The 26,990-nt window shown below is 41.2% G+C and overlaps 1 protein-coding gene across 18 annotated transcripts in view; it reads right to left on the bottom strand.

The window, feature by feature from the left end:
• The window catches only part of auts2a (activator of transcription and developmental regulator AUTS2 a), a 362,432-nt gene that overhangs the window by 197,356 nt on the left and 138,086 nt on the right, over positions 1–26,990 (bottom strand). The gene's annotated exons all lie outside the window — the stretch shown is intronic.

Below are 26,990 nucleotides of genomic sequence, written 5' to 3'. Positions count from 1 at the left end.
TCCCTCACTCCTCCTTCTAACTTTCCCATCTATCCGACATGCTCCCCTTCTTTCCCTCTCGTGCCCCTTTTTGAAATGTTCCCTTTTCCTAGCCCTTCACACACTCAATGTCTCCCCCCAGTGCTTCCTATTGCTCTCTTTTATGCTCCGTTAAGCTCTTTCAGTCTGACCTCGTTTAACCCCCTTCTGTATCTATTTCAATCTTGCATTTCTCTGCCCTCTGTAAAGTAACACTGTCTGCTTTATTATTTCTACAGACAGCAGCCCCTGATGTTGGTCTGACCCCAAAGGCGCAGAGTTCCCACGAGCCAAATAAACTCTGACGGCTGAACAAATGTGCCTCGAAAATGCTCTGTCAAATGCAGTTATGTCGAGATCAGTTTGGATACAGCTCAACTCTGCATGGTAGCTTCAAATATTTACAAGTATTGCAAAAAGCATTATTGTTAGTGTGCTCGTATCTTACAGTGCCAACCACTGGCCCACTTGCCAACAATTCATTATGATCCCAAATCTCAACCAAATTGGCACAATCTTGGTGTTTTTATAAATAATACTTTTAATTTGCCTCCATCTTTTAATACTTTCTAATACAAAACAATTTCAATTTGAAGTCTGATGTTCTATTGTTTTCAAAGAGCATTTCTACAGGCATTTTTACTTTCTCATATGATCACCATTTAGGATTGTGAACATGTTAGCAAACTGTATGGAGGCTTGGAAGAGGTGATAATTCTCTGTGGGTTTGCCTCTACTTTAATATTAAATGTCATGATATATTGATAAAACAAACTTTGATTGAAGCAGTTTCAGGGTTTCTGCAAACTTGGTTCTAATCTTTCATTTTTCTGAATGAATCACAACCTTACTTCAAAGTTCACCACTGACATTTTGGATATTATATGTCATAACTGCCACATATAATCCTATTTGACATTTGAAAATTGCATGTCATTTTAGTTATTGTCAAAAATGTGTTCAAAGAACTCTTCAGATATTGTGTTCACAAGAATGGGACATATGAACGCACAGCCGGACAGATGGACAACCTGAAAATATAATGCCTCAAGCAATGGCTGTCATGAGCTCAGAGGCGTTAAAACAAATTCAGTAATTTCTCATGTAACCCCATCACTCATAGTAAGAAAGTGACTGAGGAAATACTTTGTTAGCGTTGCTAAAAGCAGGTTTATACTGAAAATACATAAAGAAAGAGATACACGCAAAGCATGGTTTCAATGAGAATATCATGAAAATGTAGGCTTAACAGAGAGTTTACGTACGTAAACTTTTCAACCTGATTCATCTTCTGTTTGAGGTAGATGTTGACATTAACCATAGATCAAGCCTGAAGTACTCAAGTACTGATGCTTCTCATAAGCTTCCTGCCGTCAATAATTCATGTAGGATGTGTTATCCTGTCATTTAATTACGATTCTTGGATCCGCAATTTGAAACAGAAAAAATGTCATCCGGCCAACAAACACCATAGAATAAGTGAAACTTTACTGAAGACAGAAAAGCTGACAAAGCTCCATCTCAGCCAGATGTAATAAACACGGTATTAGAGATGATATAACATTTGTCTGAAAGTACTGCAAGTATCACAAGTGCCACTAGGAACATGTTTTGGAAGCACCATGTATGCTGCTATTTTTTACAGTTATGTATTTTGCTATCATTGATAACATTACATCAGTATTCAAATATTACATCATAACCCTAGTTACATTTTTTGTTTTTCCTAGGGTGGACCGGTTCTGTGTCAGTACTTCTTTTGTACTTCTCACATATGTCTGCACTGTCTCCCCACTCTGGTATGAACTTTTTGGAGAATGTGGATTTCAATCACGTATGTTTAATCAATGACATCCCTGTGTTAACAAAGCCAGCAGTAAGGAAGCAGGGTTTAAGCAGGGGTCAGCAGACCGATATCGAGAACTGGACCTTTAAAAAACCAGTAGCCTACTGTGAAGGCTAAACTAAAAAGGCCACAGGCAGAGCAGAGCCTGGGCCACCCAGCCATTGTTTACATTCTGCCACTCCCCTCAGAGCACAGATCCCATACACACAACACCACTGTGTATATAATCATGTCACCTTTGACTATAGCTTGAGACGTCTGCCAGCTTGAGTGGGCTGTTATACCACAGGATTTTGCCAAATTTGGCAGCTCCTGAGTTAAACCGAGGCAACCCTTCTATCACAGGACAGCAGGTTATAAACAAAGGCAATCAGACTCAGTAGTGCCAAAAGCTGTGTTCTCATCCACGGAAACATAACATCACCTGCCCAGAACTTTGCCCAAAGCTTTGAACCAGTGCAGGGAAAAGAAGTCAAGCAAAAACCATCATCATCATGAGATTATAGTGTAAACTACAGTTTGTATTGACTACATCTCAGAGGAGTTGGGCTTCACCAAAGGATTGATTGGTATTTGCACAAAAGTGATGTCTGGAGTAAACTGCTGTCTAATCAAGTTGGGTGGCAAGATAAACAGGTGAAAATGTAGAAATCCCTACCCAAACAGTAGGTTCTCGGATTTCTGAAGCCGGTTTATTGAATAAAAACAGTTTTAGGAAAATTACAAGGTTATACAGCAGGTTATCAAAACTATCCAGCACATCATTGGCACCCATCTGTCGAGCATCAGGGATTTCAGTGAGGTGAGGTGTCTGCATGCACAGAACAGCCACCCTGATGTCATCTGGAAAAAGATGCCGAATTGCTGCCGTACCACTTGACTATGGAGCAGCTTCTTTCCTCAGGCTGTGGGACTCCCCAACTCATCCACATCACTCTACTGTAAATAGTTTATTGTTGTGATTTCATTATTATTCATCCATTAGTTGGTATGTTTTTTATTTTTTGTGTATGTTCAGCTTAGCGACATACGACTGAAATTTCATCACAGAATCTTGTGTTGCATAATCGAATGAATCTTGAAAATCTGGAAAAGGACAACAATTCTTGCACAGACTAATGCTGTTAGACTGTATGACTGCAAACTATTCCTAAGAAGATCTCTTGAAAGTACCAAGCATTGAGGAGGTTATAATCTCCAAAGTATATTAGTTGTGATGCTGCTGACAATTTATATGTATTACACACCTAGACTTAGTGCCACCATGTTGTTACCTGTTTCAACAAAGTACTAGAAGATTTTTGGACACAGAGACTGTTTTAAAGTAAAGAACAGTGAGTCTGTCCTCTAACTGATGTACATCACACCAGATGAACATTATGTACTGACTATTCTTGTCTTCTCTACCCAGGAGTCTTTAACCCTTCCCTCTTCCTCTTAGCATCTTTTCACTTTGGATTCTCTTTTCAGAGGCCAGCAGTGAAGTCTTGTCAGGTGGGCTTATCTTCAGCGGTCGGTCTAATCAAAAGAAAAACAAACAGCAGGTTTCTTAGACTTGGGGTTGCTAGGGGCCGGCTGTGTGTTTTGGTGTGTGGGCTGCTGTATATCTTTTGCTCCACTCCTGTTTTCTCCTCCTTACTCTTCTCGCTCTCTCGTCTTCTCACTTTCCGCTCTCCTCTTGTCACCCACGGGGAGTCTGTAGTGCTGTAATGCTAAGTGACAGCCTGCCTGCCTGCTCACTTCCCACACACATGCCTACGCTTGGCCATGTCCCCCATGGCCATCGCTGTGCCCGGAAAACAGAGCTGCAGAAGCTCAGAGGGCTGAAATCCAAAATAACGGCAAAAAGCTCAGGGTATCATTTCCACAGCCTGGTGTGTATTTAGACACAACACAGAAACTCGAACAAGGCAGAAAAGATGAAGTCATAGCTCTGGTGATAATGTGCAAAGGACTATAATGCACACTTGCTGGAGATTATAAGGTTATCTTGAGATCCCTTTGGATGTCTACTAAAACAATTAAATATAGCGTGCAAAGAGATCATATCAAAACAATTAACTTCAGGGCAGCAGAGTGGAATAACACAAGGTTAGGGAGCATTGTTTCCGCATGGTTTTATCAGCAGGCAGGAGAGGCCAACAAGGAAGAAATGGGTTTTCATGCTCCAATTTTTGGACAACTATCCAATACAGCGATATGTCTCAAAGGTGCATGTGTTTTGATGATGTGTTCCTTTTGATTTCTCCCATGCTGAATTCCTCTTTCCCACAGGACCGACCAGAGAAGCCGCTTTAGAAGCCTACAGAGGCCCTGGAGCTGCCTGCCTACACAAACGCCTTCCCGCTGGAGGCACTGTCTCTCCTGGGGGTTAAAACAGACCTGTGTGTCTGAGTCATTTATATGGACATGCCTGTGTACTTGACAGTGGCGACTGTAAATGCCCATCCAACTGTGTCCTTATGCATTACATATGTGAAATGCAGTAAATTTATGTGCGTGTTTGTCTGGTTTCTAGCGAGCGCAGAACTCGTGTCTCTCTCTCCGAGCAACAGCAGCCCAGATGTTCAATCCCCCCAGAGCTACGACGCCTCAGCCCTGCTCCACTTTTCCATTAAACCTGCTGGCATGAAAAAAAGAGCGAGTATGAAGGAGAAAACAACAAGCCTTCCTGCAAAACTCTCTCCCTTCTTTCTTAAATGCTCTTATAGTTCACTTTAATCTTTAAGCTCTCGGGGGGCAAACACAGCTCTGTACTGCTAAATGCAACACTGGTGTCTTAAGTTAAGGTAGGTATGAGAAAAGACAAGAGGAGAGGCTAGAGGAGAGCAATATTGCCAAGTTTGTCAACCCGCAATTAGCCTCTACCTGGATTCGTGGTGTTTAGTTAGGGAGGGAGGCAGTTGCAAGAGCTGATTATGTCTGCTAGTGTCAGACTTCCTCCTCTCTATGTAATACTGCTGCACGAACCGAGAGGCAGTGGCCCGACATGGCACGACAGAGTGCATGTTTCCTCTCTTCCTCTCCGCGGGCTGTATTGGCCAGCAACACAAAAGGCCATTTCCTGCTCTCCACACACACACAGATATTAGAGTTGAGGCTGACTCTATCTGATAGCCAGATAATACAGGCCCGAGTCCCATCTAGGCCACAGCCAGGAAATCACTTTAGCTTCCCCCTCCTCCTCCTGCTAATACTGGGGATTATGGCACCGGGCTGCCTTGGCACAAATGACTTTTTGCTGTAACGCAGTGAGGCTACTTGTATTAAAGTCCATGAGGTGCAGTAATAACCTGAATTTCCTCTTCTGGGATGTCTGCCTGCTGACTGGCAGAAGATAAAATGTGTATGTAGTGTGATTTAACGAGAAAGCTGATGAAACTATCCACTTTTTTCAGGGTTTAGCAAGGAGAATAATTGGTTTTATGTACAATGTAAAACTGGTTGCACCTTCCAACAATGTCAACAAGAAGAAATGTGATGGTGAGAAAGGATGAAAAGATAAGAGAGACAGAAATATAAGCTGTTACATATTGGTTTAACCAACAGTGTTTGCATATCTAAGACATTTTCTGTTAATATGTACATTTCTTTGAACAGACTTTCTGAGCATTTACTGTTACCTGATTTTTCAAATTAGAGGTAGTTTAGTCATGTAGTTTTCATATAATTACATTCAGATATTCATTCGCCATAATTGTTACCTAACATGATGGTGACACTTCATAAACACCGCCATAACCACAAATGCAAAAATGAATACACAAGCTTCCAAAACAGGGACACTGACTTCACAGCAGTGGAGTCAGAGGATCACCAAAGTCAGTAAGTTAGTCTGTACAAAATTTCATGACAATCCATCCGTGCAACATTTCAGCCAAAAGACAGACATTTCCATCAATAGAGCCAAGGCACTAGCCTGCCTGCTACTCTGCAACAAAGGCAGCTGCAACAGCCTCACATAAAGGTGACAGACATACAGAGATCACAGACTGGATGAAAGACCAAGAAATTTAAAAAAGGGACTTTGATTTACAACTGTACATTGAAGCTCTCTGCAGCCAACCAAAGAACCAAGGTCACAGCAGGACACTGCTGGTGGGTTGTCACAGCGTAAACCAATGCGCATGTTGCTGATATCATCGATGACTGGTATATTTCTGGCTTGGTTACAAGCAGGGACAACAGCATGATGTCCACTGATTGAACTATTCTCCACACTACAGGCATGAAGGAACAGACCTTGTGTGTTTAGTGCAGCAATTATGTCTCTTAGTCTCCTTGAAGTTCTGATGCACAATCTAACTCTAATCAGTGCAGCAGCAGAATGTTTAAATGTCTGTATTGAGGATGTGTGTAAGAGGCAATTAGAGAACACTTGTATGTGACTGAATGTAATTTCTTTTAGAGAGCAAGCACCCTTAACTGGATGGAGGACAATTTGTGTGCAGAGTTGGAATAAGAGTTAGAACTGTAATGAAAATCAGTGTCACGCTCCTCAATGACTGAAAGTGCCTAAATTGTTCTCCAATGAAGCCAGAACATCAGTCATAGAGGAAGATTTGATTTCTTAGAAAATGAATTAGTTAAGTTCAAAGAAAGAAAGAAAAAAAAATACATGAGAATCACAATCTTAGTTTTCTCGCAGGATCACAATTTTCACTTCATGGACAAGACATTTCATGTTTGTCTCTTCTAACTTCACAATCATTAGCATCGTAACGAGCTGTTTGCTATAAAGTAAACACCTTTAGGAGTTAAATGCCATGATGTAGTGTGTTTACATGTAACCATTCCCTTGTAAAGGCCAAAAGAGGTAAGTACAGGTGTGCCAGCATGCAAAGAACACACTGCAATTACAGATTTATACACACCAAAACACGCACACACACACACACACACACACACACACACACACACACACACACACACACAGAAACATACTGTCTGTCTGAGTCTCGAGCCAGGACTTCATTTGGAACTCATTTCCAAACACTAGTCAGCAGGCGATTTGGACTGGGGTCTGGTTGTGGAGGGGAAACAAAACAGGCTCCAGAGAGAAATACGCAAGAGAAAAAGGAGGGGAAATGATTCCATGATTCAATGACTTACAGATGCATGAGCCAATGCCAGCTCCATGATGTTTCAGTTCACCTCCTCCCTGCCTAAACGCCTTCGCACGCATTCACCCTCTCCTCTCCTCTACAAGGGAATCAGCCTACAGACCCAGCTGTCCCAGCGTTGGTCAGCGAACAGATCAGATGAACGCAGGAAACGGAGATAAACACAGATTAATTGCTCACAGACAGGAGAGGACTGGGATAGGGCGAGTAGGGGGGATGAGAGTTGTACAGCAAAGATTCAGGAACACGATGGGTAAAAGTGGGGAAGGAGCTAGACTGATGCTAGCCAGGGCCATGACAACACTTCCGAAGGATTACCAATAAAAAAAAAAGAGAGAGAGAGAGAGAGAGAGAGAGAGAGAGAGAGAGAGAGAGAGAGAGAGAGAGAAAGAGAGAGCAGCATGAAAGGAGGAAAAGCAGAGATGAAAATCACAGAGTGAGTCATGAGAAAATAAGTAAAGGAACCTGCTGGCAGCCAGCGAAAGAGCACAGAAAGTAGTTCAATCACAACATGGAGTTCACGTAAATACCATCCTTCTAGTGTTCGCTTACCCACACAAGATAAGACAATAGCTCCACCACGGACTGTTAAGGGAGTTTTGAATGCCACAACAAAGACAATGAATCAGTTGGTGGGAGACAACAAGCTCTCTCAACATCAGAATCCTTGATACAATTAGGAGCACATTCCTCATTGGTTTTGTCACATATTGAACACTGGATAGGGCTGTCTATCTCTAATATAATAAAAGAGACATTTACTGTGTTTTAAGTTATCAGGGCTAGCTTTAAAGTGCCCATGAGGTATTCCTTTAACAGTGTGCATAGAAACAGTACACATTATACAAAGTTCAAGTCTTCTACAAGAATATCTTGTAAAAAGAGTGTAAGCTTAACCACATACGTGCTATAGTCCTGTGTGTTTAGCCAGCTGTGACGAGCAGACTCGGTTCAGCGACGGCTCAACTCACAGACATGTCCATATGTAATGCTCATTAACATCGCTGAGGGGAAAAATCCATGCGCTCCTGTCAGGTTGCTCAAACAGTCACTAGTATCAGTCAAATAATTTACTTAATGAGACCACTGGAACTTCATTAGTGAATGTGAAAAACAGTACGGTAGTGTTTCATCTCCAATTGACCTTCAGTTACTCTACAACATGACCCACCTCTGTAAATCCTTTGTGTGTGTGTGTTTGTGTGTGTGTATGTGTGTTTGTTAGAGTGTCATTATGTGCAAGTGTGTCTCTTGAAGCCGGACAGAACTATCGAGGGGATTAAACACAAGCTGTTGAACAAATCTACTGGAGCAAAGAACAGAAAATAAAAAAGCAATATCATAATTATAAGCTTGAGTGGGTGGGATAAGTAATGAACAAGCGAACAATCCCAGAGAGAGATTTCTCTGTACTCAGTGTGACCTTCTGGGCTCCAACTGGGCTTTTGACTTCATCATCATTGAGGTATCTCCAGCGTAAGGATCTTTTTAATCTCGCAATTACTTCATTTATTGTTAAGGGGGAGGATGAGTACAGGGACCTGGTTGAAAATTTTGTCAAGTGGTGTGGGGAGGCCCACCTGCAGAACATTTGCTTTAAGCTTGACAATTGAAAATCTTTTCTTACTACAAACATTTGTTGCTTTAGAGAAAAAAAAACTAAGGAGCAAGGCTCAAGCATTCCATAAATTTACTCTGGCACGTGCCATTTAAACTACAAACAAAGAGACAAAACTACAAATAAAGAGACAAACTTCAGCCCAAATCCTCAAAGATTTGGGCAATTTGTGCATTTTGCATGTTCATAATCTTAGTGTATTTTGCTGACATTTTGATAAAATGTTTAATTTGACGTAAAATACAAAGTATAGCTGAGGTTGTCAGTTTTGCCTGCGCTGAAACATAAGACAAAATGTTACACACAAAAATGTGTAATTTGATGACAGTCATGAGATCATCAGTCAGGTTTTAACTTCAGTGGGCCATGAATGTCCAGCAAATTTGTGATACTGGTATCCAATTGTTGTTGTGATATTTCTGCCTGGTCCAAGTTGGTGAACTGACCACTGAACCGCTATGGTGGCTAAAGCTAATCTAATAAAGGTTGGTGCTAAAATACTCTGAGACAGAGTGCAGTGTGATCTATTAGGGAGAGGTGAAAATATTGTCTATGTGCCGTAGTTACTAACTTTACAATAGCCAAGGTGTGAGATAGAACCAATTGTCTATTTTAATGTTGTGTAATGTAATGTAATCATGTCCCTTATTTGAAGTAATTACATCATATAAACCAAATTTGACACTGATGCAATGAATAAATGTGTACATGTGTAACCTTTAAAGGTCACAATGACACATCCCCTCTTGTTGTGCCAGCACAGACTCAGCCAGGTTACTGTAGCACAAACAAATACTTGTGCATCTATATCTGCTCTTCACCAATTTTGGTTTGTTTGCTGTGTAAGTATAGGATACTAAAAAACATTTCGAGGACCTCTCTGTCTTTTTTTCCCATGGCAGAGGATAAGTCAACATGGGACCGGAGGATAATAACCTTCGTGCAGTAACACTTATGATGCCAGAGCATGGAGAGGACGGTTGCTCATTCTTCTGCCCATTACCGCAATCCACACAGGGGCTCTTATGTGCGAGCGCCACCATTAAAAACTTTGAAACATGCCTGAAAAATAGACTGCATCCCATTACCCATGCTTCTTAGCAACAGCCATTACTGTGGATTGGTGGAGGCTGGGCCACATCTCTTTGAGATGGGTGGAGAGTACAAATTATTGATCGCAACCTGTGAACTACATGTGTAGCATTGACAGGGGAAATGCATCAGGGCAGGAGAGGGGGTGGGGATGTAAAGCGGGAGGAGGAGGGAGATATGTGGTACGTGGCCTCTGACTCACATCCCTCTTACATCGCTCGCTTCCAGAAAACAACAAAACTTCGCAACACGCACACACAGACATACATGCGAGCTCCCTGACACGTATTACACCCTCCCTGCTGCTCCGCTTGTTTCTCTCCACCATTCCTTCTGACAGTCTTGTGTGTACTGTAAGTGTATTGTATAGCTGGAAGCGAGCCGGAGCAGCAGAAGATGCAGCATAAAGGCATCAAAGCAGCCATCTCCACTCCAGCTCTTAGCAGGTCAACTCAAAGAGATAGCAGCGAGCCAAAGACACTTGAATCAAGGTTAACGGCAGCTCAGGGGGTGGGTGGGGAGTAGGTGGATATCAAAGTGATCTAAAGCAGAGTTAAAAGGAATAAAGGTAGATCCTATTAGAAATGCCATATTGATCTGTGTGAACCTCACCTTTTGAGTAAAGGCATATCTGTTTATCTGAAATAATGATGGTTGCTCTGAACCTCTTCAGCATGCGATGGCGACATATAATGCATCACACTGAATCTTTATTTTTCAAGTCTTTTCGGTCAGTAAAGAGGTCTTACAGCGCTATGACTTGAGATCAGAGAAACACAACATTTTCCTTTACTTTTGACACAATCAAGACATTTGGGGAAAGGGGTAATTAGGTCTGGGTCATAATTTGATCTTGAGTGGAATCCTATCATGACAGTATGATCATGTTGGGTTGTTATTTAACAACATTTGGAGCCACAAGAATGATTCATCTCTCTTTTTTAGAGACAATAATGTGATTCCGAATAATCAAATTCCCATTGATATGTACTATATCAATGCAATTATATCATTTTGATTCACTGATTACTACTTTAAAAATACCATACAACCCCAGTGGTAATGATATATACTCCAGGTTTAATAAGTCTTACAGAGTCTCTACAACTGTAAGCCCATAAAGCATATCTCAACCAGAAATAGTGACACCAGTTGTTGAGTTTGCTATAAAATCTTGTCAATAATTTCTGCAGGACAAATGTTCTACAAAGGTGCTGAAAACACACAGGAAAAATGCAGAACGAGACAGAAATCTCACAATGAACTGAAAAGAACTGAGAGCACAGCATAATACAAACTGCGCATACACAGTCCTTTCAAGCACATAATTCACCAGTCAAATCTACCCCAACAGTAAAAATATGTCATTTAGATTAATACATTTTTTTAAAGATGTAAAGTTGCTCAGACCCTGTTTATACCTCACTGCATGTCAACAAGATGATTTCAGCAACTGACGACAATCAAAAGAATTTAGTTTACTGCCGCAACATTTTTTGCTCATTATACCCAGTTAGCTCTGAAGTGTGACATTCCGACACATGGGATCTCGGCTCTACACAGAAGAGACAGCCTCAGTGACACACACACATAGAGTACGCGTGGCGCTTCAGCCTTCCACACTAACAAGTTGATCCCTGCAGAGTGGCATATTTTTTTCTGAAGGAGAATGACTGTTGTGTGTGTGGCTGTGTGGAGAGGGCCCTGCATAGTTTCAGTGTGCCACTGTATAATAAGCTCTACTTATTTTAGCTTCATTATCGCCAACCAGTTCCCCTGCATCACAGAACATTACAGCAAATTGGCTCTGAGATAGACAGTAATAGGAGAGTGAGAGAGACGGGGAACGCGTGTGTGTGTGTGTGTGTGTGTGTGTGTGTGTGTGTGTGTGTGTGTGTGTGTGTGTGTGTGTTTGAGTGTCGATCATGTGTGCGCCTACATTAAACAAAGCACACAGAAAAGTCATACTGGCCTGCGGGGTTCAACCCAGCGGTGTGTACTCTAATGATGTGAAATGCTACTTTGCTCTGAGCATGGCCTTTAAAAAATGAGCCATTTCTGCGTAATACTGGTGCATTTTTCAAAATTACTACACATGCCAATTGCCATTTTTCCACCCCTTTCTACAATACAGCTACTCACTGATGAATCAGTCACGCTTTGCCCTGAGGAACTTGAAAAAGATCAACCCAGTTAAACTACATCGCAGCGAATTAACAAGAATGAGAGTGTTCAATTTAAGATTGGAAAATACCGATCTGAGCAGCAGACGGTACAAGGGGGGCTCTAGTGGTAAAACTAGCACGTCTTAAATGAGATAGCACGGTAAAAAGGGTCCAAGGCATTCTCCTTTGCTAGCAGCAGAGGGTGCCAGCACATCACAGAAACGCCACAGCATGCCACCTTTGCAACACAACTCCGTCCTGTTTACTCACCTAAAAATACCAGACAAAGAGACATGGACTGGACCCAGTCATTGTACCATCTCTGCGCTTTTTCTTTTCTGGCAGCCACTGAGGGCTATGTCTGGGAGAGGACGTGGTCTAGACATGCTGCATTTATTTCAGGAAAGCCTATAATGTTGTTTCACATGGTGACTTAATATCATAAACTCAAGCTCACATACATTGCGTTCTAGTTCTAATGAAAACTTTAGAGTGAGGGCTTCTATGTTTAAAGAAAAGTTCGAATGATTTGACTGAGCTCAGGTTTGCATATGCCACAATTCTTACAAGAGTTTTATAGTTTTACAGTACTTTATAGAGGAACGACAGAGAGGTAAAAGGACGCTAGTGTTAAAGGGAGTTGGAGCACGCTAAGGTGCATGGATGTTTTTAGGAACATTTCATGTTTCTTGTCCCTCCCCTTGCCCTGGCAGACCATGGTCAGAGTCTGGATGAATCACAGATGGTTATTTCTCTCTCCCTGCCTTGGGGTGACAGGAAAACCAGGCTGAGACTGCCACCTCCTCAGCCCGCGGTGGCAAAGAGCTGGCACTGTCAAGAGGACAGGGAGAGGAAAGAGGATAGAGTCTGGCCTTCCCTGCGGGTTCCTCAGAGAAACTGTCTCCATCTGCTCATCTGGGCCAAATCTGACAGTAAACAGATTTCACTATTTCCTTTTATACTCTACTGTATGTGATCTCAGTATGCACCTGGAACACAGCCTGTTTTTATCAAAATACAGAACATTCACATTTGCATTCAGTGTGTGTACAACACTTCATGCATTGAAACATCATGAATTGATTGTGTTTGGCATTGTGGGACCCTGAAAAGAGTTTTTTTTTTTGTTTTGTTTTCTTGCTGAGGTGTATCCAGTTTTTCTGACAGTGCATTGTAACTTTCATCTGGAGCTCTACTCCTTCCTATTGAGTGGCCTGTAAGGTTAGAGGATCAATACTGCTTTCTTGCCCTGGATCCCTGCGCGTTTGTGTGTGCCAGGTTTACTGGGAGTTTCCAAACAGATCTGGTTAAGATGGAGGCTTGGTCCGATGAAAGAGCAGTTGAGGCGGTGGTGGCTGAGCTCAAGGTCAAGGGACGATAACTTTTATCCCCTTTTCCACTTGAGATCTGTCTGGATTCAAGTGGAGGTGCACTGCTGAATCCACAGAGAGAGTGGTGAATGTGTAAAAAAAACAGAATGGTCGTAACTTGCTGCTGGGTGTTTGCATTTTGAACACATGTAATGTAATGAAATGGACAGAATGCCTACTGATGGTATGGTTTAATGCTTAAACCTAACCAAGCCCCACAATGAAATTAGAACAGTAGACTGAGAAAACAACAGCCTCACGTCCATTCATCTAACTCTTGTTTTACCATGCTGCAGTCCATGGTTCCACGGTCATCATTCAAGGATAATGTTTAATTTACTTACTAAATTAATTAAAATTTCTCTCACATGCACCATATACATACACAATCTCCAATTGAATGGTACAGTGGCCTATTGGTTTAAAACAATGCCCAGTTCATCAAAGTCCTGCATCAAATAGTCATGTTTAGTGTTTGGATGAGAGATATCCCTCCAAGACAAAAGACAGAATTTCTTTATGATCATCTTGAAGTAAAGTTCTCAAAATCTAATATACCCTACTCAGTAGCACATTCAATATTGCTGTTACCAATAGCACTACCATGTAAAGCCTATTCAAATTCACTTTTTAACATTCAGTATTAAATTAACTATTAACTATACTATTACGCTCCTGGCTAAAACCCCAAAAGTCATTTAATCCATTACATGCCTCAGTTTTGCAGTACTGCAGTGTATCAACCATGAGACTCGACAGTCGACACAAAAATTCTCTATTTTGGTCTTGCAGATGTTTAACAACTGTTAGAGATAAAAAATGTTGGCTTGGCAGTGTATAAAAAGGCTTGAGATGTAGACTCAAAATCTTACATTTTTTCATCAGAGGAATGAGTCGGACATCTAGGGCACGGTGTTGCCAAAATTTAACTTTGTTGCTGTCTGGAGTGAATTACTTCGCCGTTACCTCCAACAAATGTTTCTCCAGCATACTCTTAAGCATCTTCTCTTGGTTTGCGCTGCATGTTAGTTGTTAAGATGGTTTAGATCTTTGCGCAACAAAAAGACTGATTGCTATGCACTGAAAAAGCCTCCCTACTCTCTTTCTCTTAGAGAGAGGGTTCTCACATATCTAGATATTATACTTACAATTATCAACAGCCTGAGTACTCATGGTGAAAGAGGCAACAACACAGACATGGTATTCCATAGAGATGTTATTGCTGTTTCCTTTTCTTATCCTTTCTCATATAATAGTATTTCCTATCAGACAATGACTGTTTTTTACTGTTGTTATTTAATTAGAGTGGCTGTCTTTACTTTCCTATTGCTGTATGGCATAAAAATACTGTTCTCATCTTAACAGTCACATTGCTTATTATCAAGACCCACTACTACTTTTTATCTGAGGTTACAATAGACTTCTGAATGTTATTTTTCCTGATATTTAATGTTTAGGTGAGAATTGGATTAAAAACTGAGTTCAAGATGCACCTCAAGCACCAGCCATCAGTTTTCCCATGCAAAATTTATGCAAACCAGTGCCCTCTCTTATTGCTGTTCCTCCAGAGTTGATAGCTCAATTTACAGTAGGGGAGGCTCTCTTCTCTTGCACCAATGTTTGCTTTCTCTTCACCTCTATTTCTGAGATGTGTGCATGCGTGTGTGTCTGAGAGCGGGAGTTAACTATGTGATGGAAAAAAAAAAAAAAAAAACGGACCAGAAATCTGAAAACTTTTGGCTGAAAAGATCCTGTCCTAATTTGGACACAATGTGCCTTGCTAGATACTAAATGAAAGCAGCTGTATGACCCAGGGTTCCACAGCTCTTCAGTTTATGTTAGGAGCCCAGAGGATAAACCCTCCACTTATTAAAAACCAACAAAGACAAATATGATGGAAAGTGCCAGCCTCCTCAGTATAGTTCTATATATTCTCTGCCTTGTGGTTTCGCACTGGTACATGATCTGTTGTCAGATAATGAGGTAACTAAGGAAGACATTACAGTCAATTAGCTTCGAGATGGCATGTAGTAATTATACAATAGTCATGAGAGTGCCCTTATCAGAAGCAGCCCGACAGACATCCTGTGAACATTATCCTCCATTATTACACTCAATTTCATGGTGCTACGTTAAGTTACATAACCAGTGGACTGAGGGTAATCAAAAAATCAGAAACAATTCACTGGGAATAACGAAACTCCTATATGGACAAATTACTGAGAGGATATGGTCAAACATTTTATCAAAAGCAGGGAAATGAGGCGGAAGGGAATGCAGGGAAATTGATTTTCTTTTTACCCCGTCAGGGAATGTGGATCTGATGAAAAGCTGAGGAGATAAGAACTTTCCAGCAATGACTCAACACATGCAAATATGAGCCTTTCAGATATTCTTCCACCTCCCTGCAGCCATTTCTCGCAATAGTCATTAAAGCCTTGCTCTCATTTCCGGCATGATGAAGGACTCCTTATGCTGTATTCAAGTGCTCATCATCAGCTGCTACTTCCAAGTTTGGGAGTCATAAATAGGACTTGTCACGCATTTCAGTGGTTTTGGTTTGGAATTAATTAAAAAAGACAAATCTGTGTGTTTTCCATGCCAATCTGTAAAGCAGAAGGAAGGTGAAGAGGGGAACATGTGCATCAGATCCATAAAAGATGTTGTGATTATTTTACTGAAAATGAATAATTATTTGAACAGAGGAGGAAAGGTTAAACAAAGTTCATTGCCGATAAGTTTCATGACATAATTATATTCAATCACAGTTGCTCACACAGCTTCAGTGCTTTTTGTATTTTTTACAGTAACATCTACACAATGTGGAGACCAAACCAGAATTTATATTATTTTGACTGATAAGTGCACCATCTTTAGGGTCCTTGAGTTTATAGTACACATGATTATTGTGAAAAAACAGGAGGATTTGTTTAAATCCCACTGCAGTGATATTGATTACCTTGTCATCCTACATATCAACAACTGTCCTTCTCCTTGACTTGAAGGATACAAGTAATGATGATGTGGAGATTAGCATGAGATCATTATCTGATCTGATACCTGCCTTTAAAAAAAATAAAAAAATAATATTGACTGGTCATACAATTCACCTCCGACATCAAAATTTCCTGTCAACTGATCTAAATCAGTCTTGGACCAAATCACCACAAGCAAGTGTATAAAACATTGACACCTGCCTCATTTAAAGGTCAATGGCTTCTCAAAGGATTATTTTTCTACATTAAAAAAAAAAAAAATCAAAATCCATGTCAATTTATGGTAGGTAACAGGTAAAAACAAAACACACTGACAACAAAGTAACAAAGACACTGCATACAAATATTATAGTCTAATGCAGGTAGATATGGAAATGTGCTATTGGTTAGTAGCTGTAGAAGCAAAGAAAAAGAGAAATTCAGCCCAGTAAAGTAAGGTAATTAAAGGCACCAACAGGAGCGGTGTGCAAAACTGGGGCAGAGTACAGTAGACTGAATTTTAAAGAGCGAAGAAAAATAATAGCTCACTAAATTGCTTTTATGTTTGCTTTAAACTGAAATCTCACCCAAAGAATCCTCATTAAATTTAAAGTCATAATATCTGGATGTGATCCAAGTAGGATAATACTATTTTTTTAACCCACTACTGGCTTTGATCACTCCTAACAGTTACTGTTTTAGGATGATTAAACTGCTTGCTGAAGCTATACACTGTGGTGGCACTTTTCAGAGACTCACTGAGTGGGTGGGAGTCTGTTTTTTTGTCTGCAGCAGTGGGAATAGAAGTTAACATTTTTTTTTACTGTTTATTTTACTTAACACCTTTAGTTGCTAAAGAAAGCATGACTAAATACATTTTGTAAAAATGGTAGAACACTGTTCAAATTAAAAACACATGCTCGCTGGATTGAGATGCCTGTCGGGTCAGGCTGTGAGTTCTCAACAAATTCTCTAACCAACTAGAGAAAATCCCTCCTGAGAGATCATTTAGAGACAGAACGACATTGGGAAAGGAGGTCATCTCGTGGAACTCACTTTGGATTTATTTCAAGACTCAAAAAAGCTCCAAAAGCTCAAAGAACCTACGTGAGTTAGGCTGAGTCACATCTCAATCAGCACTCAGGCGCAGTTAGTGAGGAAGAAGGTGAGCAGGCGGTCATGGATGAAGCAGGACTGGGACAGAGTGGTAGTGTGGTGCACATGCTGGGTAAATACCAGCCCCCACTATGTCCTTTTCTTAAACTGGATATACTTTGACAGTCAGGGTTGTCCCCACGTGGGAATATTTCACTCTATGAGCCTTTGGTGCTCCCATAAATAATCCACTTTCCCAGCCAGCACCTGCTCCCTGACCTCCTATTTTACAGGGGGCAACAAAGTGTAGCACAGGGAAGACGGGGAGGAGGAGCATAAAACACACGTCTACAGAGCTCTTTCTAGGTACCCACCCTCCACACACATACAGTCAAAATTATTCATACCGCAGGCAAATTTTGACTTAAAGTTACTTTTATTCAACCAGCAAGTTTTTTGTTTGTTTGGTTTTTTTGACCGGAAATGACAGGCTTCTCTCAAAAGATAATGTGACGATGCACAAGAGGCATCATTGTGGAAAAAAAATATTAGTGATAGAGGTGAAAAAGAATCCAAGGATCACCACCAAGGCCATCCTGGTGAATCTGGGCTCTGCTGGTGCCACAGTCCAACAGACACTGTACGCTGCTGGGTTTCCCAGACGCAGACCAAGAAGGACGCCACTTCTCCAGATAAAGCACACAAAAGCCTGCTTGGCCTTTGCAAATGCTCATCAGGACAACGAAGAAGACTTCTGGTCTTCTGTTTTATGGTCAGATTAAACAAAAATTGAATTGTTTGGCTACAATGATGTATTCATTGCCGTAAAAAAAGGGATGCCTTCAACTCTAAGAACACACTGTCAAACATAGGGTTGGAACATAATGCTTTGGGGGTATTTTTCAGCCAATGGACCAGGGAACCTAATCACAGTCAACGGCACCTTGAAAAAAGAGCAATACATCAAGATTCTCAATAACAACATCAGGCAGTCTGCAGAGAAACCTGGCCTTGGGCACCAGTGGACATTTCAGCATGAAAACGATCCAAAACACACAGCAAACATGGTGAAGAAATGGTTAGCGGCAAGGTGATGGCAAGGAGACCCTCAACCTGAAAGAGTTGGAGCTCATCGCTAAAGATGAATGGGCAAAAATTCCAGTGGAGACATGCAAAAAGCTGGTCAGTAATGATAGGAGGTGTTTGATTGCTGTAATATCCAATAATGACGTTTCTATTGATTATTGAGAAGGGTATGAATAATTTTGACATGCAACTTTTTGTGCAAATAAAAGTAAATAAAAGCTGAGATTTTTTTTTCTTTTTCTACAATGATGCCTCTTGTACATTGTCTTATTATCTTCTGGGAGACGCCCGTGTCATATCCAACCAAGAAAAAAAAACTTACTTGTTGACTAAAAGTAAGTTTAAGTCAAAATTTGCCAGGGGTATGAATAATTTCAGGCTTGACTGCACATGCATGTTACGGTACATACATAAATGTAACTAGGATTAACTAAAATCCAGGATATACCTAATTGACATTTACAAACCAATTGTGTTTACAGTGTGCAGGCTGTATCAGAGAGCAGCAGGAGAAGCAGGTTTAGCAATTATGGACCTTATTAAAGCCTATTAGTGTGCTGCAACATAGAGTAGGGCACAGTATGTGTGCTTTTGTGAATGAGGTAGTTTGTGTATGAATATTCAATATGTGGCTACGGCACATTATGTTGTTAATTTACCCATCCGCATGAATGAAATTCTCCTTACACACCAGAAAAATAAAGTTTCTGAATGGATGAGCGATCAGGAACTAACTTTACAAATATTTTCCCTAATGGAGACTAAGGTGATGTAATCTGAGATCTGAGAGTGGTGTCAAAGCAAAACTTCTGTTGTTCTATAAATTGAAATGGTTTATCCACAGGTGATCATGGAGAGCACAGTAGTCAGGGTGCTTAAGAGCATTTTAAGTCTAGAAGATCCACAAGATTAAATCATTTACGCCAGGCGCTAAACCAGAGGTTAACTGGCTCAGACTGCAGAGGTCTGTGAAAGCACGCTCTCTTGGCTACACAGCAGAAAACTTCCAGGTATACACTTAAAGTTGAGCTTTTTTGGCTCTAAGAGCCACTGGACAGCTTCCACAGTTACACAATTTGGCATACCCCAAACAGGGTGTTTTGAGGTTGAGTTCAGTAATTACTATCCTACATTACTATGTATGTGTGTTGTCAAGGTTTGACTGTAAAGTCATAAATCCAGAAAGTAGCTTCCACACCAGATCCATGCCACACACTAGTGAGCTAACAGTTAACAGCAGCTTTTTCTTCTTGTTCTGTTTTATGGTGGTTGGCAGCCGGTGTTAAGGTGCATTACCAGCACTTGCTATTACAAAGCAAAAATCAGAGAGACTTATCAGATTTCGATATGCAAGTTTTACAAATCTCACACTGGCTGGCCGACATTGTCATCCCTTCAGCTCTGCCATTAATCTGGCAAAAGTATCTTTGTGTGTCTTTGTGTGAAAACGAGAGAGAAAGAGAGAGACTTAGTGTGAGGACGAGGAGATGACACAAGTTTTGCAAAGCCAAACAGTGTTAAGTATACATCTTTTAGTGAGAGGGCGAGAAAGGGGAGGAAAAAAAAATAAAAATAAAAATCCGGACACATTTGAACTATCTTGAGCACTCATCTGTGGGCCTGTGTGTTGTAAATGGTAACAGATTGGATTAGACATAAGTCTGACTACTGCGCTGGAGTGGTCCGTCTGTGACAAGGGCTGGACAGCCATGATAAAAGCTTCTTCAAACAACTCACTGCCCTGTGCTGACTGACAGCTGAGATGGGCCTGGGCTTGAAGTGGGGGGACTCTTTGTTTTAAAGTGCAGCCACTTAATTTTCACAAATTGACTACAAGGGTTGTCAAGAGAGCGAGCCAGCGTCAGGTTGGTGTTTAGGTCGGCAGATGCTGTCTGTCAGTTATTGCTCTGCCACCCTAAAGCAGCTATGGAGTCTTCGCTGTTTGAGAGCAATGAAATGACTCTGTTTAACAGTCATACAGTGGGAAGTGCAACCTTCACCCTCCTTCTGCCCGTCCGCCTTTAGAGAAAAGTGACACTTCAAAAGAAGTGCCAATGCAGGGCAAGCAGGGACAGTGTAAAAAAAAAAAAAAAAAAAGACCGTTTTCAAAGACATGTTGGCCCAGACTTGTCAAACCACATCAGGGGTTCCAGTTTAAGACAGACAGTTGGTGGAGGGGACACGGTAAGCTCACAAGTCATCAGTAGGATATGCAGGCAAGGGGGTGGATACATATAGTTAGAGTTGCGGGGGTGTAAAAGTGCTGTCAGAGAGCCTCAAGCAGGAGGATGCTCGCAGAGAAACATGACTAGGTCAAACCTTGTATATGGCAGGACTGTGTAGGGTCAGTGTGCTAGATTGTGGCCACTTTGTTATAGCGATAGTCAGTAGAAGTGTCTTTCTGGATATTTAAATGTTCACCTTTCGTTTTCTCTAGTGCTCCAGGTAATATCTGTGCTCAAGGTGTACCTAAGTAGCATATTGTGACATATGACATGATTACACTGTGTTTGATTTAAAAAAAATCGTGAAGTTGATACAACAATACTTTTTCGCTCATATCTTAACATGTTTGATTTGAAAAAGAACTCAATCTAATAATAACAACAATTTGAATATTCTCTAATCTCTAATATCCCTCTATATTGAGCTGATTGATTGATTTGCCCCAGTGATTGTTATTTGGGGTGCTTTAACTGTGTGCTCTCCCTCCCACGTCTCTCAGTATATGGGAGGTTGTTTTCTCTCCTCCTCTGCTCTCTGCTGGACTGTTACAGTACATTAGCACCATCTCAGCTTCTCACAGCAGTGAGTTCTTTATTGTTTTTCAGTTTCAGTCCCTCATGGTTTATATCAGGTACTGTAGTGTCTCCACGCCATCTGTGCACATATGATGTACTGTGATGCGGCATGGCGCTGTGACGCATCGGCAAGGTATGAACTACTTATTGATTTTTCTTTGTGAGTGATGTGTGTGCACCCACTGGGTCATGGACCACATCCTGCTTCACCCTGATCCCATTAGCAATAGTCTGAGAAGCCTATCATTCGTGACATACCACAACTCCAGATTGTACAGGTACAGATGCAGCCATCGCTGTCCTGCCAGTTCCTTTACCTAGCTGAAGAAAAATCCTCCAATTGTGTGATCTCAAAACTGAAGAATAGTAATAAGATCTCAGCATCACATCTTGTCAGATAGTCCTTGATTTCCAGCAGCGCTTACATGAAAGGGCATGGTGAAGCTGCACAGAGATGTATAGTCTGCTGAGAACCTGACACATGTATGTCGTCATGGTAACATCTTGTTGTACACTATTACATTCCTTTAAGTCCTGTGAAAACACATCCACACACCGATTACGCACAACCTTTTCAAACCCCCCAGATGCATTAAAATGTTTACTGATTGTTGTCATGTGTGTCAGAAAGATACAAAGACCACAAAACAAGCCGTCATGATTAGATTTGATTTGATCCAGTGCTTTAAACCGCCACTGTGACAGCAACAATTATCTTCCCCACAACCAAAGCCCCCACCAGAATGGATTTAGCATCTTATCTGACAATCAGGACATTGCTTTTCTTCGAATCTCTTATTGGCTTAGTGGATAAGCTTATTAAGGGTGACCCGCGAAGCTGAAAGAGCTGAACATTATATTACATTTTCACTGCAGATTGAAAAGCATGTAAGCTTGCTACCGTCCTGACAAAATCAGAGCTTCAGTCCAAATATTTACAAGCGTGCGCACACACGCACGCATGCACACACACGCACACACACACACACACCACGATCTGCCATTAGTGCTTTTAGCTTCATCTCATTACATATTTGGCCACCAATAGGTTGAAGTTAGAGTTCAGTCTAGGTTGGAGCCTGATGTGGGGGATAATACAGCCTCTGGCACGCCTAAGGCAGGCTTTTTTCATCAGGGCAGGTGGACTGAGAATACACAGAGTGGGATGATCCAGAGAGCCAAAGGCCAGACACCAGAGCCCTCCTGTTGACTGTCTGACCTGGTTAGTGCCTCTAAAGGAACAGTCTTCAAACCCCGGGGCTAGACACTGCTCAGCAGTCTCCGTAACAATTACTCCTCACCACTGGGACAAAGACCAAAGACCACTGCTCGTTTTTCACATGTTTTAGGTGTGACAGATGTGGACAGCTGTGAAGTGGTGGCTTTTACTTTATTGCTCTAATAAAATAACTCAGATGGATGACCTGTAAAAAGCACTGTCATGTCAGTCCCACATTGCAGACATTCAGCAGCATTCCACTCACATTGCCACTATAATATGTCCTCACATTGGATGTTATTTTTTTTTTAATGCAAGTCTGTTGTAACAACGAACAACAACATGTGAGATTAGTTGGCACTACTCTATGTGTACAAAATGGTAATACCTCTTAATTAGTTAGAAAAAGCCCATAAAAGACATTCTCTGTTCCAAGAACTACAACCAATAATGCCAGGGTGGTCTGCCCGGCGACGGTGCCTGTTATCTCCATTACACTACGCTGCCTTATAATGAGCCAACGTAAGCAGCACAACCAGCTGACAGTGCCTGATGCCAGGATCACACTTAATCCATGGTTCATTTAATGTGCTGGTGAGGTTTACACAAGGATATCACGGTGCAAAGTACTTAAATTAAGATTTAACTAATTGCACATTTTTGTATTGCCATGTACATTTGTAAAAGCATCTAAAATGTATCAATATGGAAAGATACTAAAAAATAAGAATTAAAATATACCAACAAAATCAATAAAAGTAATGAGTGTTAACAGTCTACACAGAGTTGTTACCAAACATTTGCACTGTCATTTACTCTTTCTCTGAGCTGGAAGAGTTGCGTGGTCTTGCTTCTTGGGAACATGTCTTTTTTTTGTATTGAAGATAACATTTCATGTATAGATGTAAGTGAAAGAGAATCAAGTAAAAACCTCAACTGAGATACGGAGATAAAATTGTAGACAGTGACTAAAGTGAATTATAAAGGAAACAGTGACTTTGGACACAGCCAATAGCCTTTCATTTTTGAGCTGGAGGAGGTTCTCTCTCTTTCACATGTATGACATCTGGATGGTCAAAACCCTAGGGTCCCCATGGATTATTGCTCTGCTGTGTTTTACGATTTCCTTATATCTGTAATCTAAAGTTAAAATCTGTATCTGTGTTGGTTTGTTTTTGTGAATTATCTTCTGCAGCATGTCCTCTTCCAGGTCACCATGAGGTGAGGCACTGTGTGGCTCAGGCACTACTTGGCAATGCCCGGACCTGCTCAGTTGTCTGCCTAGATCCACTCTTCACATACATTTCATATATAATTTACTTATACCAGAATTTGTGTCAAGGAATTTGACATGATGAATGTGATTTTGTTGTTCTGATCTTTCACATCTATTGCATGTCATGTTAGTCCTGGGAGAGGGATCCCTCCTCTGTGACTCTTGCTGAGTTTTCTTTCATTTTCTTCCCCCTGCTACAAGAGGTTTTTTTTTTTTTTCCTTTTTTTTATGGATAGTTTTTCCTTACATGAATCAAGGGTCTCATGACTGAGGATGTTGTTCACTGCAAAGATTGCAAACCCCACTGAGGCAATGTTGGTTGTGATTTTGGGCCATATAAATAAAACTGACTTGACGTGAATTGGAGGAGAACTCCTGTTGTAGATATTTGGATGGTTGGGTGACAGATTTTCAGTGGAAGTTTTCCTGGCATTGTTATCTTGATCTCACGATTGATTTACTTACATTACATCAGCTTGACAGGTAATGCAGGAGCCGCTGACTGGCATCCCTGTCATTCTAGCTCAACACAGCAGGCAGCCTGTGTGACTGTGAGCATAACATTTTTACAGTACAAACTGTCAGAATGGGGTGGATGCACTTTTTTTCTTAACATCCCTGGGTTTCTGCAGCACATTGTTGGATGTGTGCACAGCTTGGCAGGTTCAGTAACACACACTTGTCACTTGTTAATGCAGCTTGAGAGGAAACTGGGAGCATTTGGTTTGAGGTAAAGGATCTTCTTGCATCCATTGTCAGATGAAGATGAGACTGCATAGGTCTGAATTGAAGACTGTGATCTTAGTTCAGCCCTGATGTTCTAGAAGTAGTGAAAATAGTGATGGTTTTAGTTGGTTGTAATCGTAAACTGTGAAACTGTTTTATGTCATCTCATTCTGGTTATTTTAGAGAAAACTGACATGGAGTGTATACAAAAATGTTTGTGCGGAAATCTCAATAATCAACAGTATTTCAACTGATAGAGGGTGAGAAGAATCTCCTCAAGTTTTTCTGGAGGCAAACTACTGTTCCAGAGTGACTAGTTCTACTATGAATCATTGCACCCAAATGTCTGGGAAATAGACACGTGAAAAAGACAGGCGGACTAGCAGACAGAAAGGCAGGTGGTTGGGCTAAGATGAGGGAGGGGTTCAACCTGAGCCCTCCTTGCTCATCCCGTCCCCTACTCATCGTTTCCACACTCCCTCCAGTGCCAGAGAGCAGATGGGCCTCACAGCACGTCCCTCTGTTCACCAGAGCTACTGTACAAAGCAGCACACACCACAGGCTACCAATCCAACATCAGTGAGCTGAACATAGCCTGACCAGAACAAAACAACCCCCCGCCCCTACCCCCTCACACATATACACATCAGTTTAAGAAACATGTTTCCTGCAAGTCTGAAACCAGTTAGGTTCATATGTATGTGTCCTGTCACCACCACCACCACCACCACGTACCATGGAGTGACGCACCATTTCCTCAAATTTTATCACAATGGGCTCTGAGGTATCACTTGGGAAGCATGAATTAACAAACAAACAATATGCAGTATGTTTTACCTTCTGGGTTTGTCAATGTTTGTTTAACTTGTGAAGTGAGTCTAAGTCTACACTCCAGCTGAGCTCTTGAAAACAGTATGTGACTGAATTGGAATGTTTCCTGTTTCTGTTTACAGTGCACATTTCTATATTGAAGACATCCATTAAATCAGACTGACTGTGAACCTGTATAGCAAAAATGCAAAAGCTGCCTGCTATAGCTGGCACACATATGCAGTTAACTTAAGTACTTAATTTGATTTCACACACGATCAAATAGACACGTGCAAGAATTCTTGAGAGAAGACACTGCATCAAACCAACCTTTCAATATAAATCAATTTGTCTGAATATGTTTCAGTCTTTATTCAGACTGCCTTAGCTGACTGAACATAGAAAGCAATGGTTGGTCCAATACTCCTTACCCTTGGAGGTCTCTGATGAATTTTTTAAGAGGTTTAATACAGTAAATACAGCCTTAAATCAAATTCTTGAAATCTGACAATTAAAAAAATTAATTCCATTATTGTTACATACTCTCATCCATCTCCAGGAGGAAGTTTCCTCTATCTGGGCACTTTTTTTCACTGTGAGGCTGTATGTCATTGGCGCTTATAAACATTTCTCTATTTTCCCCCCTTGAGCTTACAATATCTCAAAGTTCAGTACATTGGGTCAGTGCCAGAGATCGAAAACATTTGCTGCAATCTGCGCGCTCGGCTGGAAGACGAACAAAAAAGAGAGGGAAAGAAAAACACCTCTTGATTTATTCAACACCAAATTCTCTCTCCTTCTCTCTTCATCCCTCATTCTGCTCAGAGTCAGAGCGAACAAAAAGTGCTGATAACAGGTGCTCTCTCACCAGGTCTGAGTATTTCTAAATGGACAATTAAACCTTGAGACAGACCTCTGGCATTTAAAATGCAACCTTGTGGGAGGACAATGCCTTAACGTTTATTTACAGTGGACCCAAAGAAAGAATAATAGTTCTGCTGGGTAACTCTGCAGCTTGTGTCTCCTCACAGAGGACAAAAGGGGGTGGCGTAGGGCACAGATGATGATCTTTTCAATTATGCATATGTCATAAAGCGTGACAGTGTTATTGAGCACCAAGGCTGATGGGTCTATCCGCATCTTGAAGGGAACTCACAACTATTTTTCGTTATTAAGAAAGGTAACAGTCAGGGCTTTAGCTGCCCTCAAAGCCAAGCATATTAGGTTATCATAATCATGAGCATGATAATCAGTAAAATGTTTAATTTTTAATAATTACCAAGATCAAAGGGGCCCATTGTAATGTAGAGACCTCTCAGTGGTGACTAAGCCAACACGCCTGAAACCATGGGTGTTGGTGTTATCAAGTCACAGCCTCCTGTGATGTGTGTAGAGGGTTATGGCATTGCATGCTGAGTTCATGTAAACACATATGTGGGTGAGCAGGGAATGGGTGAGAATGTGGTTGATGTGTTTATGCGTGTGAGCTTGCACGTGCATGGATGCATCTGCCAGTACTTATGAGTGAGCGTGCACTGAGGAGATCAGGGTTGGCCTGTCCTCTGCCAACAGCTTAACCACCACTCATGACCGAAAGCTGCGACCACAGTCACCTGCCAAAGTGCGCAACACACACACACAGTGGGGCCACATTCAATATATAGTTGCTTGTGAACACATAAAGTATTTATCTATTACTGCAAAGTCTGACATAGACATTCTTTCACATAGTCAATCCTGTACTGTATGCACAGCCATCACAGCAGGATA

This window comes from Acanthopagrus latus, chromosome 13, assembly GCF_904848185.1.
Source record: "Acanthopagrus latus isolate v.2019 chromosome 13, fAcaLat1.1, whole genome shotgun sequence".
In the NCBI taxonomy this organism is placed as follows: domain Eukaryota; kingdom Metazoa; phylum Chordata; class Actinopteri; order Spariformes; family Sparidae; genus Acanthopagrus; species Acanthopagrus latus.
This window is presented reverse-complemented; position numbering and strand designations above follow the sequence as displayed.